This window comes from Erpetoichthys calabaricus, chromosome 2 (genome assembly GCF_900747795.2).
Source record: "Erpetoichthys calabaricus chromosome 2, fErpCal1.3, whole genome shotgun sequence".
In the NCBI taxonomy this organism is placed as follows: Eukaryota; Metazoa; Chordata; class Cladistia; order Polypteriformes; family Polypteridae; genus Erpetoichthys; species Erpetoichthys calabaricus.
Genome location: NC_041395.2, coordinates 342,446,107 through 342,463,927, shown reverse-complemented (window position 1 = coordinate 342,463,927; position 17,821 = coordinate 342,446,107). Strand labels below are relative to the sequence as shown.

Here is a 17,821-nt window from a genome sequence, read left to right as displayed (position 1 = left end):
AGGGCCGCAGTGGCTGCAGGTTTTCATTCTGACCCTTTTCCTAATCAGTGACCAGTTTTCACTGCTAATTAATTCATTTTCCCTTCATTTTCGTAGCCCTGTTTTTAAGGATTCAGTCCTCTGAATTGATTTGTTTATTCATGAAATGGCAACTGTGGCACCCGGACGAGGCTCATGCCCGCCCGGGATGCCCAGGAGGACAGGAGGAGGGCTCATTCCTCCTCCAGAACGCGAGGGGGCATCTGCCCTGGTTGTATGGGGGGCCACAGGTACAGAGCTTGGAAGCTCTACAATGTAGGGGCCCGTGGCCACCGCCAGGGGGTGCCCTGATGCCTTGGGGACCCTTCTGCCACACCCGGAAGTGCTGGGGGGAAGAGAAGAAGGGACACCCGGAGTGCTTCCAGGTACATAGCCGACACACTGGGGAGTGCCGGTGGAAGATTGCCGGGGAGCACCTGGAGCACATCCGGGTGTGTATAAAAGGGGCCGCCTCCCTCCAGTCATTGACAAGAGTCGGGAGGAAGAAAGATGATGTCGGGAGGACGGCAAGGAGACGGCCTGAAGAGAGAGAAGGCATTGTTGTGTTGTGGCCAGGACTTTGGGGTTTGTGAGCACAATAAGGACCGTGTAAATAATGTAAATAAACGTGTGTTGGGTGACGTAAGCATGTCTGCCTGTCTGTGTCAACAGAGCCAACAGATGACCAGCTAAACTGGAATTTCAAACTCCAACCAATATATTAATGAGAAGCTGATTCTTGCTGTTAATTAAGCCCGTTATTTAATTATGTGGCCTGTTGCTGCTCTCATTCTGCCACAGCAGACATTTCCAAAACTGTTGATTTTCTGTTCGTCAAAATGTTTTGGTGACCTGAGAGATCAACCTTACCGAGACCTTCACTTTTCTTTATTTTCAGATATTGTGTGACGGGCACACGTGAGCTGGTCATGTGGCGGCTCGTTTTGTGTCTCATTATTGTTTAGCTGCTAATTGAGGAAAAAGAAACAAGTAAGGGGTCGGAGTCAAGTTAATTAGAACTAAAGCAACAGAAGCTAATTAGCAGCAAAAACTGGTCACTAATGAAGAAGATGGTTAGAATGAAAATCTGCAGCCACTGCGGCCCTCCAGGCATGGAGTTCGACACTCATGATCTCAGAAAAGCTTGGGTTGTTGCTCGAAGAGGTATTTGTAAGGCCAGCAGGGGGAGCTTACCTTGTGGTATGAATATGGGTCCCGATGTCCCAGTGCAGTGACAGGGACAGTGTGCTGTAAAAATGGCGCTGTCCTTCAGAAGAGATGTAAAACCGGGTTCCCGACTCAATGTGGTCAGAAAAGATCCCTGGACATCCTTCATAAAAAAGTAGGGTGTATCCCAATGTCCAGGCTAAATTGCCATCCGTGGCCTGGTCAATCTGGCCCCCTAATCATCCACGGTCTCTAACTGGCTATCTGTCTCTCTCCACTTCACCACCTAACTGCTAATGTGCTGTGAGTGTTCCGGCGCAAAAATGGCTGCCCTCGCATCATCCAGATGGATGTGTGGAAGAAGAAGAATTAGACTTAGGGGTCAAACAGTCATTTAGGATAAAGTGTTTTGATACAATATGCTTTCCACATTAAAATATAGCATCCATCTAAGAAGTATAAAAGGGTTATATTATAAACTAGCTGTCCCCTGTAGGTCTACCTGTGTAGTATAGAAACAGGACAGTGAGGAGGGCCCTGCCTGGCTCCTCACACCCCTCTCCTCGACCCACAGCCTATGATTTGGATTAGTGTGAATATATTGCTCCTGGGGCAGCACGGTGGCGCAGTGGTAGTGCTGCTGCCTCGCAGTAAAGAGACCTGGGTGTTTGCTTCCCGGGTCCTCCCTGTGTGAAGTTTGCATGTTCTCCCCGTGTCTGCGTGGGTTTCCTCCCACAGTCCAAAGACATGCAGGTTAGGTGGATTGGCGATTCTAAATTGTCCCTAGTGTGTGCTTGATGTGTGTGTGTGTGTATGTGTGTGCCCTGTGGTGGGTTGGCACCCTGCCCGGGATTGGTTCCTGCTTTGCGCCCTGTGTTGGCTGGGATTGGCTTCAGCAGACTACCGTGACCCTGTAGTTAGGATTCAGCGGGCTGGAAAATGGATGGATGGATGGATGGATATTGCTCCTGCAAGCGAACTATGATTCTTAACGTGATGAGAAGTCACAAAATCAACTGGAATGATCAAGCAATTTATAGAAAAAAGCCAGATCTAAATCCGTTAGCTAGCGAACGAGAGAACTACTCAAGTGGATATAAGATACGCCCACCAAAACTCGGCCCACTGCGTGTCTTTCAGATTCGCGCAAATAAATCGGTATGGCAAGTGAACTATAATACACAGCTCAATGAGAGAAAGTCGCAAAATCAACTGGAATGTTCAAACAAATTATAGAAAAAATATCCGATCTAAATCCGTTAAGTAGTTCTCTCATGAAAAGCGGACAGACACACATATGTTGGATTTTATATTATATATATATATATATATATATATATATATATATATATATACTGTACATATATACAGTACTGTGCAAAAGTTTTAGCAGGTATGAAAAAATGCTGTAAACAAAGAATGCTTTCAGAAATATAAATAATGATTGTTTATTGTTATCAATTTACAAAATGCAAAGTGAGCAAACAAAAGAAACATCTAAATCAAATCAATATTTGGTGTTACTACCTTTTGCCTTCAAACCAGCATCAATTCTTATAGGTCCACTTGCACAAAGTCACAGATTTTGTAGGATTCTAGTCAGGTGTCTGATCAACCAATTCTACCAAACAGGTGCTAATGATCATCAATGTCACACATAGGTTGAAACACAGTCATTAACTGAAACAGAAACAGCTTCAAACTGGGTGAGGAACAGCCAAACTCTGCTACCAAGGTGAGGTTGTGGAAGACAGTTTCATGTCATGGCAAGATTGAGCACAGCAACAAGACACAAGGTAGTTCTACTGCATCAGCAAGGTCTCTCCCAGTCAAAGATTTCAAAGCAGACTGGGGTTTCAAGATGTGCTGTTCAAGCTCTTTTGAAGAAGCACAAAGAAACGGGCAACGCTGAGGATCGTAGACGCAGTGGTCGGCCAAGGGTGCAGCAGATGAAAGACACACCAAGCTTATTACCCTTCGAAATCAGAAGATGTCCAGCAGTGCTATCAGCTCAGAACTGGCAGAAACCAGTGGGACCCAGGTACACCCATCTACTGTCCAGAGAAGTCTGGCCAGAAGTAGTCTTCATGGAAGAGTTGCAGCCAAAAAGCCATACCTCCGACGTGGAAACAAGGCCAAGTGACTCAAGTATGCACGAAAACATAGGAACTGGGGTGCAGAAAAATGGCAGCAGGTGCTCTGGACTGATGAGTCAAAATTTGAAATATTTGGCTGTAGCAGAAGGCAGTTTGTTCGTTGAAGGGCTGGAGAGCGGTACAATAATGAGTGTCTGCAGGCAACAGTGAAGCATGGTGGACGTTCCTTGAACGTTTGGGGCTGCATTTCTGCAAATGGAGTTGGAGATTTGGTCAGGATTAATGGTGTTCTCAATGCTGAGAAATACAGGCAGATACTTATCCATCATGCAATACCATCAGGGAGGCGTATGATTGGCCCCAAATTTATTCTGCAGCAGGATAACGACCCCAAACATACAGCCAAAGTCACTAAGAACTATCTTCAGCGTAAAGAAGAACAAAAGGTCCTGGAAGTGATGGTATGGCCCCCACAGAGCCCTGATCTCAACATCATCGCGTGTGTCTGGGATTACATGAAGAGACAGAAGGATGTGAGGAAGCCGACATCCACAGAAGATCTGGGGTTAGTTCTCCAAGATGTTTGGAACAACCTACCAGCCGAGTTCCTTCAAAAACTGTGTGCAAGTGTACCTAGAAGAACTGATGCTGTTTTGAAGGCAAAGGGTGGTCACACCAAATATTGATTTGATTTAGATTTCTCTTTTGTTCATTCACTGCATTTTGTTGATTCATGAAAATAAATTTCTGAAAGCATTTTGTTTACAGCATTTTTTCACACCTGCCTAAAACTTTTGCACAGTACCATTATAGAGAGAGAGAGAGAGAGAGAGAGAGAGAGAGAGAGAGAGAGAATGTCAAACCTGTTCAGGTGCATCAGGAAACGAACATCAGGAAACCAGAATAAGATCAAGTGAACAACACAGACAAGAATGTAGGAGCAGGAGCAGGTTGATGTAATACACCAAATATAAGATTAAGAGATCAGCACATGTCCTGTAAACAATAAAACTGGACGGTTGTCACATACACAGAGATTTCAAAGGTAATTTCTAAACCAGGGGTCTCCAACCTTTTCTTCCCCTGAGAGCTACTTTTACAAAATGAAAATGGGCGAGAGCTCCTCATGTTTTCTAACGTTTCTTCTCATAGCTTATTTCAACCCAAACAAACTGAATAAGCTTGTTTTGCCTGAACATTTACAAAATGTTGGTGTCCACAACTCTCACTTTGTATTAAAACATCCATAAAAAAATATTTAGTTCACCTGTCAAGTGCATTTTGTATGTCTGTGTGCATTTTCTTGGGTATCTCACACTATTGAATTAAAACATGAATGCTGTCAAAACAAAACAGTGTAATTACATATACACAGTGTGAAAAGGCGCTATATAGGCTTCTAAACTGGCACAAAGAGACAGGGAGGCACGTGTAAGAAATAAAATTTATTTTTCTTCAGCTGGGGGACACGTCTTCCCTGTGCCCCAAGGCAAAGCAAGCCTTTTCTTTTCTTGACTGCAATCATCCATATTAATAAACGAGAATGGTAAACCGGAAAGCACGGACGCAGGTACACGGCGATGGACGCAGGAGACATAGTGCGCAGGCGCCTACAGCACGCGTCTCATAAACCGCAAGCGAATTCTGATCCACCGCGAACGAAGGAGTCACGGCTCAAAAACGAAAGAGCTCAACTAACGAAGGAGTCACGGCTCAAAAACGAAATAGCTCCACTAACGCCACACAGAAAAGAGGATTCTGCACTGCAGAGTCAAACGGAAGACACTATGGGGTCCGCAAAGGTCCACAAAGATAGTACGGAAGGTGCGAGAAAGTACGAAAGGCGCAGGCGCCAACAACGCGCTTCTGAACTAAACGTCCACACTACAAAGCATGGTCCGGGTAATAAGAATACACAAACTCTCCGTATTAAACGTACGGCATCCTCACACGTCCAAACCATATAGCATATGTGAATCACATTACAGTGATGCATTATTAACAGTACAACCATAGAAAACGCTCCGTATTAACAGTAAGTGCAATTATCCATATTACTAACGGTAGACAATGGATAACTAATGGAGTCACGGTCACGGCTCCGGCTCCAAAACGAAACTTTTCAACTAACGGACATACAGAAACGAGCCCGCCTGAATACAATTAATGAACACAGGCGCCTACAACGCGCCTCTCAAACAGCAGAGGCAATAGATAAATGGCAAAGAAAGGAACGAGAAACAGCCGCTAAACAATTCCGCCAATTAGCTGACAACGCATTCTGTAATGCGTCCACTATTAATGAACATTCATTAGGATTAATGAATATCATTTGCTGTCATTGTCATTCACTTAACTTCCCTGAAGAAACAACTGGCAATACAACTAATGAGTTTACACGTTGTTGTCAAAAGGGTCAGGTTAGACTGCCTCCTTTAGATGAATATCCTGAATGTCTACGGATGTTTCTAACTAACAATCTACCCAAAAGTAAAAACTTTATGGACTGCATTAGATCCTACAATAGTTCATTTGCTTTGGCATCTACCGGGGTAAATATCAGGCCACCAGCTGGCAATGGCCCATACTGCTTTCGCGTATGTGGACAAATATTACATCGGATTGGAACTGTGCACCCTGAACCAAATCACAAACGCAAATATGCACAGATCTACGTGTTAGATCCAGATGACGCAATCTATCAACGAATGAACCAATATATCTCATACATTCATCAATGTATTTCGGGTTACCCAACACCGGGGGTTGGCGAGAGAAGCGAGCAGGGGACAGAGCCCCCTTGTTGTCATCTATAAACAATATGGTTGCCTTCTCTGATAAGTCATGCTTTTCACTGACATGGATCATTGCCGAGCATCAAGTCTCAACTATTCCCACGTTTAACTGTCTGAACTCAGCACTGACAGGGCTTACCTGTTCCCGGTAACTCAAAATGTCATATCCTTCCCATAATACACTGCTGCATTCTATTATGCATCTACCCCTAATCAAATCATTACCTAGAAGGCTAAAAGCTGAAAAGACAAAATTTGGAAGATCATTAACTACAAAAGAGAAGAAATTTCCTAAATCGCAAAAACTTAGCCAAATAAGTAAATGTAAAATAATTTAGACAACACCTTAATCCAAGGTGACTTGCAGCATTTCTGATACAATTGGTTAAATTTCTTTTGGTTTTTCAATCGGAGCACAGGCAGGTCAAGCAACTTGCTCCGGGTCACAGAGTGAACCCACAACTTCAAGTCCAAAGCCTTAACCACTACACCACACTGCCTGCGTCATAAAATGGTTATTAACAACTAGCTATGAATTTAATTTGATCACACAATCCCCAGTCTGGAGCACAGGCAGGTGAAATAAATGCTAACTAAACTGCAATTTGACACCACACCTCAAAGCATGTTTCCATTATTCAAAACAGTAGTGCGAGTGTGGAGTTTAAATGTCTAGAATAATACAACATGACAGATGCAACAGAGCTTGTGCCAGCAATGCTCATCTGAAACTTTTTAGTCAGGCCTAAATGACTAATTCAAGATTGAAGCTGCAAGGCTACTGCTTGATTTAGGCCATGAGAGTTCCTCATTTGGTCCTGCTGACCTCAGTTACTTTCCTAATTTATTTTCTTGGAAAATTAAAAAAAAAAAAAAAAAAAAAAAAAGGTTTCCACAAATGTATGCTTTATGATGGGTGGAGACTTGCTTCTCAAAAACACAAGTTATGGCATCAGAAATACTGGAGTGATGGCAGACACCGAAATGGCAGCAAAAAGAATTCAAGAAAGCTGCAGAGCCTAATGAACACCTGGAAAGAGAAGTTTAAAGAAGAAAAGTGCAAAGTGCTACACGCGGACAAAAGGAACATCAGTTATAAATCCTGGTGGAAGCACTATATGCTGTCACACACGTGAGATTAGGAAACAGCTGACGGGCCTAAATGACAGTAATTCTAGGCCAGACCAGAGGGTGGCGGAGTGCTCTGTCTCTCTCAGTCTCTTGCAGACCATCCACGGGAAATCCCACATGGTTTTGGCACCACTGATGACATCACTTCCGGTCCCTAAGACGTAACTTCTGGTTTGTGTGTGGAATGATGACGTCACTTCTGGTCACAGAAGCGGCCTTCCGATCCGGCGCCGATGGTGATGTCACTTCCGATCCTGATGTTATCACTTCCAGTTCTGGCACCGATGATGTAATTTCTCGTACTGCCCTTTAAAACCGCCATTTTGCCTCAATACAAACCAGTTCTGTTTTGGACTCTGCTCTATGAACATCTCTGTTCAAATTTAAAGAAACTTTTGCAGCCAGGAAACAATACATGGGTGGTCGCCCCAAACCTTTACGATGTCTGTGACTCATTATTGTGACAATGCATTGTTCTTCCTGCTGAGCACCCATTGGTTGTCCACTCTCACACATGCAGGAGAAGTCAAACCGGAGTATGCTAGAGAGAGAGGTAAGGAGCACATGCTGATACAGCACATTGCTGCACCCACATAGAAAAAAGGCCGTGTGCTCCGTGGTTACTCTTTCAGGTGGGCGTTAGCACATCGCAATGTCTTGGACCAATAGCGTCAGTTTTCCGCATTAGACTTATACGTCCGACTTTATAAAATACCAGAAATTATACGTTAAAATCAAGACTCTCTTAGATTATGTAATTGAAGGCCATGACAGAAAATAAGTTGGATAAAGTCATGAAGTGTGACACTGACCTCAGGCCTCAGTTAAGAGTCTGAAGGAGTTCTTAATTGTTAGTTTCACAGGCACACATATTGTTTGTTTTGTTTGTATACAGGAATTGACAATTTATTATTGTGGTGGAATAATTTCTAGCATACAAATTGATAAATATTGTGTATGTCTTTATTTGTAAACCTAGTCAAAGAACATTTAAATATGAGGTAGTATTGCAGGTGCATGTTTTACTTCATTGATGAGAACAGAAGTGCTTTGATGTTTACCCCACCAGTCTTTAGGGCTGACTCAGGATAAGGAATTTATGGTGAGCGGGATGGAGCATCAGACCACTTTGGGAAGGGTGACTGTGTTTGGACTTAAGAGCCTATAGTACTAGGGTGTTGTACCGTGGTAGCCATTATGGATGTAGTGAGAAGTCAAGCAAAATTACCCTTTTTGTTGGCTAACTAAAAAGATTACAATATGCAAGCTTTCAAGGCAAATCAGGCCTCTTCTTCAGGCAAGATGTAAAAGTCAGTAACGCTACACTGAGACAAACATCCCCTTGTCTACAATTCTCTAGTAAAAAAATGGCATATTGCTGTGATCTTCTCTTATGAAGACAGAGCAAATATCATGCAACCTCAGAGGGGGGCCCTAACTTTTACACAGCACTGTATTTCGAAACATGTTTTTAACAGACACTTCATGGTGCATATGCACAGGTTTAAAAGGAAGCATATTACCTGGAGAGCAGCTGGTTTATTGGTTCTCTGCATTTCACTATTAACTAATGTCTGGTTAAGAAAACAGGCAACAATTCAAACTTAAATGCAGCTGCTTAAAACTAAAATAGACAATTAAGGTTTCTGAACCCTCAAAAGGCAAGATAACTGAATTGAAGCCCAGAAATGTATTACTTTAGTAGTAAAGAAATGGGCTCAAACCTGCAGCCCTTTCAGACCTCCAGGACTGTAATTGAGGACCTCTGATCGACAATGTAATTAAAATGTATCGTTTAGGAATGAAAGTGCTAGCAAGGCACAGGGTTAACTATCAAGTTTCATTATCAGTAAGGACTGAGTTCTACTTGGGAAACTGGCAGGAATAAAAACCTGCAGCCACTGCGGACTTCCAGGATCGTGATTGAGGACCCCTGGTCTACATAATAAAGAGTATAAAAGAGGACACCATAGGGCACAGGTGTCAAACTCCGCTCCTGGTGAGCTGTAGTGGCTGCAGATTTTCATTCTAACCATCTTCTTCATTAGTGACCCGTTTTTGCGGACGTTTTGCCTTAGTTTTAATTAACTTGACTCAGGACCCTTAGTTGTCTCTTTTACTTTAATTAGCAGCTAAACCATAACGAGACACAAAATGAGCCGCCACATGACCAGCTCACCTGTGCCCATCACACAATACCTGAAAATAAAGAAAGGTAATGGTTTCGGTAAGGTTGATCTCTCAGGTCACCCAAACATCTTGACAGTGTTCTTAGAATAAACAGAAAAATCAACAGTTTTGGAAATGTCTGCTGTGGCAGAATGAGAGCAGCAACAAGCCATGGAATTACCGTATATACTCGGGTTTACCCACGGATAAGTCGGGGCTTGATTTTACTGTATAATTTCCAGTATTTTATGATGTCGGCCATATAAGTCGAATGCGGAAAACTCTCGCTATTGGTCCAAGAGATTATGATATTTTATAGCCCACCTGAGAGAGTAATCATGGCGCACATGGCCTTGTTTTCTATGACCACACAGTAATACCCGAACTATTCCGAAGCGACGTTTGCACTGATTTGTGTTTTTTGTATCTCATACCCTCGTAAACCTTTATTGTAAGAGCATCACTTATCTACGATGGAGCGTTCGAACAGAAGAAAATATGAAGCTGGTTTTAAATTAAAAGTCATTGAAGTGGTGAAAGAAATTGGTAATTGCAGTGCTGCAACAAAATTCGATGTGTCTGAGAGACTGATGCAAGATTGGAGGAGGCAAGAAGATGTAAAAAAAAAAAAAAAAAAATTCAAGTGTCACATTTTTTAACGGGCGCATAAATCGGGGTCTGATTTTATGATCGATTTTTCAGGACTTGATTTTACTGTATAATTTCCGGTATTTTATAATGTCGGCCGTATAAGTCTAATGCGGAAAACTGACGCTATTGGTCCAAGAGATTACGATATGCTAACGCCCACCTGAAAGAGTTACCACGGAGCACACGGCCTTTATTCTATGTGGGTGCAGCAACGCGCTGTATCAGTGTGTGCTCCTAACCTCTTTCTCTCTCTGTTGTGCCAATGTGACCACATGGTAATACCCAAACTATTCCGAAGCAACGATTGCACTGATTTGAGTTTTTTGTATCTCACGCCATCATACATCTTTATCATTAAGAGCATCCCTTATCTACGATGGAGCGTTTGATCAGAAGAAAATATGAAGCTGGTTTAAAATTAAATGTCAAAAGTGGCGAAAGAAATTGGTAACTACACTGCTGCAACGAAGTTCGATGTGTCTGAGAAACTGATGCGAGATTGGAGGTGGCAAGAAAATTAAAAGAAAAAAAAAATTAAGTGTCTCATTTTTGAATGGACGTATAAGTCGGGTCTGATTTTATTATCGATTTTTCGTGTTTCAAGACCCAGTTATACGTTAGTATATACAGTAAAAAAAAAAAAATTAAGTGTTGCATTTTTGAATGGGCATATAAGTCGGGTCTGACTTTATGATCGATTTTTTGGGTTTGAAGACCCAGTTATACGTGAGTATATACGGTAAAAAAAAATACGTGTCATATTTCTGAATGGGCGTATAAGTCAGGTCTGATTTTATTATCGAGTTTTCGTGTTTCAAGACCCAGTTATACGTTAGTATATACGTTAGTATTTACGATAAAAAAAAAAAAAAAGTGTCATACTTTTGAATGGGCATATAAGTCGGGTCTGATTTTATTATCGATTTTTCGGGTTTCAAGACCCAGTTATACGTTAGTATATACAGTAAAAAAAAAAATAAATGAAGTGTCGTATTTTTGAATGGGCATATAAGTCGGGTCTGATTTTATGATCGATTTTTCGGGATTCAAGACCCAGATATACGTGAGTATATACGGTAAAAAAAAAATTAAGTGTCGTATTTTTGAATGGGCATATAAGTTGGGTCTGATTTTATGATCGATTTTTCAGGTTTCAAGACCTGGTTTATACGCGAGTATGTACGGTAAATAACTGGGTTTAAGTAACAGCAAGAATCGGCTTCTCATTAAGAGACTGTTTGGAGTGAAATTGGTTGGAGTTTGAAATCCCAGTTTAGCTTGTCATCTGTTGGCTCGTTTCACATCTCATTTCTGTTTGGCTGTCATTTAATGAAGAAAGGAATAAATTCAGAGGACTGAATCCTTAAAACAAGGCTATTAAAATGAAGGGGAAAAGAAGCTAATTAGCAGTGAAAAACTGGTCACTGATAAGGAGAAGAGTTAGAATGAAAATCTGCAGCCACTGAGGCCCACCAGGCCTGGAGTTCAACACCCCCCTCCCATAGGACCTTACACCATAAGTCAGTTACTTAAATGCCTTGATTATAAATAAAAAAAACAACCAAAGCACAATGCCTGCTATTAAAATAAGTTTCTAACTTTAGCTTCCAGGAACACAGCTGCTTATAGCCACACCCGTGGGGCTAAAATGGTGTGCAGGAGTGTAGCAGGAACAGCTTCTGCTTGAACTGAGCAGTTTCTAAAGCTTTTGATTTACATTTGGACTGCTATTACAATTACAAGCCACCTGGAGAGACTCTTATGTTTAACCTAAAATTGCTAAATGCAGCCTTCTTTTAAATAAAGCAAGTGTCTGGACCAAATGAAGGCACTTCACGATTGTACAAAAACATAACCTTAACTGAACTTGTGCTTTAATAAAAGGCCACATAATACACACAGAAATGCTATCAGATTCCCTACGTTTATGCTGCTTGACTTGTACAAGTGATAGAACGTTCCAGACAACAAAAGTATGCGTCCAATTTAAAATGAACAGCACATACACGTTAGATATTTAAATAAATAAAATGAAGTGGTATTTCGTCTCATAACAGTATACATGTCTTTCATGATGTATCATAATTATCATTTAATGATCTTTTATTTACTGTTGCTTGCCAGCACCTCGCTTAAAAGAGACTACACTAATATGGTTGAAGGTTTGCCATTGCTAAACTGTTTCAAGCCCAGGCAGTTTTTTTCCACATCTGGATATAATTTGAGGCCCTTTTCCTATATGCAATCACTCTCTCACTCACATACACACACACACACACACACACACACACACACACACACACACACACAGAGGAACAAATGGCAGAGCAGATCAGGAATGTTCTCCCTAAAGCCCCACACAGTGAGCTCGACTTGAAGCAAAACAGATTCAAAGCTGCAAGAGTCATGTACTGTACATGCAAAATGAATTATGATCCACGCTGGCAGAAGCTCTACTTTGAATGTCTTAACTGAAAGAGAATGCAATGCTCATGTTTTGAAAGTGCAATTGACAATTTACTGAAACACATTTTAAAGCAAGGCTTTTGATAATTTGGTAATAACACCTTGAACCGCAGAAATTTTGTAAAATGGCCGGAAAGAATTTCTGAATGAAGGGAGGGAGAAACCTGAAGGAAAGAAGGTCAGAGCATGTTTAAAGAGGAGTCTGAATTTTCAAAATATATATTTTAATTTGTGTAGGTGTGAGGCGCTTCAATTAGGTCATCATATTTTCATAATTTTCATAAATAAAAAAAAAAACCAAATGATTACAGCTCTGGTTCTTCTCATTTCTAGACTGCCTGTGAGGGAAAACAAACCAGAATTGTTCTGGTGTATGCATAGCAGAAGACGTGTTACAGCATGGGCAAACGATCATGTGACCTACCTGGATGCCATCTAGAAATGCCAGTTTAAGGATACATTAATTTGTGCTACATCACGGTTCTTCTTCCTGATACTCTATATGCATTTAATTATCATTATCATTCCTGGTGGCTCCGTAATCCATACTAAACCTCTACTTTCTCTGTTGTTCTTTTTCCGGTTTTCTGTGATGGCAATCTGTGCCACCGCCACCTGATCAGGGCACCATGATGTCCCTACATTGGTGGATTGAAGGCCAGAAGTCCACATGACCGTCATCATCAAGTTCTTCCATGTGAACCCTGAATACCATGAAGACTGATTGTGAGGTCATTGATGTGAGGTAGAATGACAAAAGGATCTTGTGGCCTCGGAACTCCTGCAGATTTTATTTTTGTCTTCAGCCGTCTGTGGAGTTTTTTTGTTTTTTCTGTCCTCCCTGGCCATCAGACCTTACTTTTATTCGATGTTAGTGTTCCCCAATTCTATTTTCTTATTTATTTTGTCTTTTTTCTCTTTCTTCATCATGTAAAGCACTTTGAGCTCCATCATTTGTATGAAAATGTGCTCTAGAAATAAATGTTGTTCTTCTTCTTCTTTCGGCTACTCCCGTTACAGGTTGCCACAGCGGTTCATCTTTTTCCACCTCTTCTTGTCCTCTGCATCTTGCTCTGTCACCCCCATCACCTGCATGTCCTCTCTCACCACGGTTAATAAAACTTAAATCCTGTAATCTGTTTGAATAGATGCTTTCAACTTCTGCACAAAGCACCAGCTGTTCAGAATATAACTGACTACATTTACTTATTTGGCTGGCACCTTTATCCAAAGCGACTTACAACATTCATGATACAATTGGCTCCATTACTTTGGTTTTCCAATTGGAGCACAGGCAGGTCAAGTGACTTGCTCGTGATCACACAGTGTCAGTAGCGGGTTTGTGCCTCCTTGCTCCATCCTCATGGTCCCCTGCTTCTCCACGGCAGTTGCCCCCTCGCAGCCTGGGGGACATACTGACTGCCTCCCCGTTCTTCCAGGCATCCCAGCTGGGTCTGGCCCCCAGCCTCCTGTGTCACACCACATCATGTGCAGTTCCTCATAAAAATTCAAAGTGCGGCACCTGTCCATGTATCGGTATTAACAGTTGCAGGTGGAGATTAAGCTAAACATATCCTGATTTGGATACATCCAGCTCTGGAGGACAAAGCACCGTAACCACAAGGGGGTGCTACTTAGCCCCAAACCGCAGATACAATAATGCCCAGACACTCTTTAAGCTCAAATAAAGAGCTTTTATTAAGCCCCAACACCTTCCTCATAAGAATTCCAACAAAAATATACCAATCACAATTCTCCTTCCTCTTCCAAGAGCGTTGCCCACTGCCTCCCAACTCGGACTCATACAAAATGAGGTAGTGGGATTTCTTTTAAGCTTGACCTAGGAATTGCTTCCAGTCTCCTGCCCAAGTCGTCCAGAACACTTCAGGGGCACTTGGAAACCAGGTCAGTCCTCTCTTGGCAGCACCCTCTGGTGGTCCTCAAAAACCCTGACAGGGCTGCGATTCCAGACTCCACTTCCCAAGACACCCCTGCTGGTGTCCTAATCTGGTTTAACCCTGAGGAACACTGCCACCTGCCATGTGGGGGAATGACCTGCTCCTGGTAAGCCTGTTCACCTGGTCCTTCCATTATGATCTCCTGGCCGGATATGAAACCTTCCCCAATCCCAGCCAGGATGCCTGTCCTTCATTCCTGCCACCCAGAATACACATAAGCTCCTCAGAAACAGTGAGCAGGTCATCACAAGGCACCAACCCTAACAACATTTTAGCATGCAGGAGATCCTTTACCATTTCTGTAGGTGTTCATTAATGTTTCTGCACTTTTCTCCATAAGTGCGCTGTCAAGATGGAAAAAGCAGCTTTGCATATGCCAGTGCTCACATTTTTCCTGCGCGCTTTTGTTTGTGCACCTTAGATGGCATCAAATTTACAACAGTGGAAGGGAGAATAAAATGGCACACCATGCATATGGTGAGGCGTGGAGCAGATCCGTCATCTTGTTATTTCCAGAAATTAACATTCATAGGTATGGGAAGGAGGTGTTAAGAGTCCACAACTGTTGGTCAGTCATAAGTGAGTAACAGGCTGTTGGGCCTCAAAAGCATTTTTGCAATCTGGTTTAAGATTTACACTAGATTGTATGTAATGTCCTGCACAAAGAAAAACAATGACTGATTGTCTGTGTCCTTCCTTATTGTCACATCACTGTACACTGCATAAAGGAGTACTGACAAAGAAAAGTTAGGAACAGGAAAGGGAATGGCACTGCCTGTAAAGCTACAACTAGGAGTTCAAACCAAGATCTACAACATTTATATTGTATGAATTAATAATGATGTGCTGTAGAAACAGCTAGCTATCCCTCCTGATGAGAAGATATCTCAAGTAGGAAGGTTTCTTTTCCTTTCATTACTGGTTTACTTTGTATCTAGTTTTCGTATGCAACACAGACAACAGAAGATGATATAATAATAATAATACAGGGAGATTCACTAGAAAGAGGCCCCAAATATTCTGTAATAACTCTCACTAGGACGAAGCAATCTGAACAAAATAAGGTGCAATGTGCTCCTTAGTATATGGAGCTTCGAACAAGCTGGGATGCCCCTGCGTCAGAGCGATGAGGTAGGCTCTGGACAGCCGTTGTGACTTTTAACCTCTGTTTGCAACTTCTGGGTGCCTACTACCCATACCCCTTTACTCCGTCACTCGATTTCTCCTCAGGATGGTGGTGTACAATATTGAGCAGTGCGTCTTCATGGTGTGAATCTATTGGGTCACCAATTTGTTTAAGCGGTGTCAGAATCAACTAGATGATCGTGAGTTAACGGAAGGTTACTTTCAGCAAGATGGAGCAATGTGTCACACATCGGCAAGGAGCACGGCAGAAACGTTTCTTCGGCAAAAGGGTCATTTCAAAGGGGCTTTGGCCACCATGGTCGCCGGATTTGACACCACCAGACTTCTTCCTTTGGGGTCTATCGGAACAAGCCTCGCACTGTAGAAGATTTGAAGGAAAACATCCAACGTGAAATTGCAGCTATACCCCCCACCCTCCCGAGACGCTCACAGATACGTTCAGGAACATGGAGCACCATTTCGAAATGTGTCTGGCAGAAAACGGAAAACACTTCCAGCATCGCATGTCATGCAAATCGATTACATGTACGTCAAGGTATAAAGCGTAACTTTTTTGGTTCAGATTGCTTCATCCTAACAGGAGTTACAACAGAATATTTGGGACCTCTTTTGATTGAATCTCCTTGTAATAATAATAATAAAAAATAACATTTCTTTACATTTATATAGCACTTGTCTCACTACTCAAAGTTAGGAACAGGAAAGGGAATGGCACTGCCTGTAAAGCTACAACTAGGAGTACAAATCAAGATCTACTACAATTATATTGTATGAATTAATAATGATATGCTGTAGAAACAGCTAGCTATCCCTCCTGATGAGAAGATATCTCAAGTAGGAAGGTTTCTTTACCTTTCATTTTTGGTTTACTTTGTATCTAGTTTTCGTATGCAAAACAGACAATAGAAGCTGATAAAATAATAATACAGGGAGATCAAATGAAAGAGACCATGAATATTCTGTAATAACTCTTGCTAGGACGAAGCAATCTGAACAAAACGACGTGCAACGTGCTCCTCAGTATATGTCATTTCAAAGGGTGGCCACCACGGTTGCCGGATCTGACACCGCCAGACTTCTTCCTTTGGCGTCTTCTCAAAGGAAAAGTCTATTGGAACAAGCCTCGCACTGTGGAAGATTTGAAGGAAAGGATCCAACGTGAAATTGCTGTTATTCCCCCTCCCGAGACACTTGTCAATACATTCTGGAACGTGGAGCGCCGTGTCGAAATGTGTCTCACAGAAAACAGAAACCACTTCCAGCATCGCATGTCATGCAATCGATTACACGTACGTCAAGGTATAGAGCGAGTTTTTTTGGGTTCAGATTGTTTCATCTTAACGGGAGTTACAACAGAATATTCCAGGCCTCTTTCAAGTCAATCTCCCTGTAATAATGATAATAAAAAAATAACATTTCTTTACATTTATATACCACTTGTCTCACTACTCAAAGTGCTTTACATACTGAGTGTGAAGCCACTTCAACCACCACTAAGGTGTAGCATCCACCAGGATGATGTGACGGCAGCCATTTTGTGCCAGTATGCTCACCATACATTAGCTATTAGGTGGCTAAGGCCCGAGAGGCAGTTAGCCAATTAGAGACAGAATGACTAGGTGGTTGTGGGCAATTTAGCCTGGACATCGGGATACACCCTAGTCTTCACAAAGGATCCCCAAGGATCTTTTTAAGAATACATAGAGTCATGACCTCGATTATCTGAAGGACCCTGTCACTGCATTGGGGCACTGGGATCCACTTTGCACCATGGGGTCAGCACCCCCTGCTGGCCTAAACAACACCTCTTCCAGCAGTAACCCAAGATTTTTCCTAGATGTTGTTCCATCCAAGTACTGGATGAACCCGAAAAGACTTCAAGTGGATGACCTCTTCTGAAATGCACTCTCTTTTAGAATACTGCCAACTACTAGGCAATGAACTGGAACTTAACTGTCTTCATGTAAGACGTTTGTACCTAATATTTGTACGTTAAGTAAGAGTTGTTCTGTTCTTTCTCTAGATTATACCTCAGACAGTAATACACTCTTTAAAATAGGTTTTGAAAATGTTACTGAATGTAACATTAATTCTATATAAAGCAATTTATTTAAACGACAAGGATATTAAAACGAATCTATTACATTGGGTGATTTTTATTGCCTGCCAGTATGATTTAATTCAAGATGCTTTGAAAAAGTAATTCCTAAAAAGGACAAAATGA

The 17,821-nt window shown here is 41.9% G+C and overlaps 1 protein-coding gene across 2 annotated transcripts in view; it reads right to left on the bottom strand.

The window, feature by feature from the left end:
- Positions 1-17,821, bottom strand: part of LOC114647364 (CD82 antigen-like) — a 215,039-nt gene that overhangs the window by 96,363 nt on the left and 100,855 nt on the right. The window lies entirely within an intron of this gene.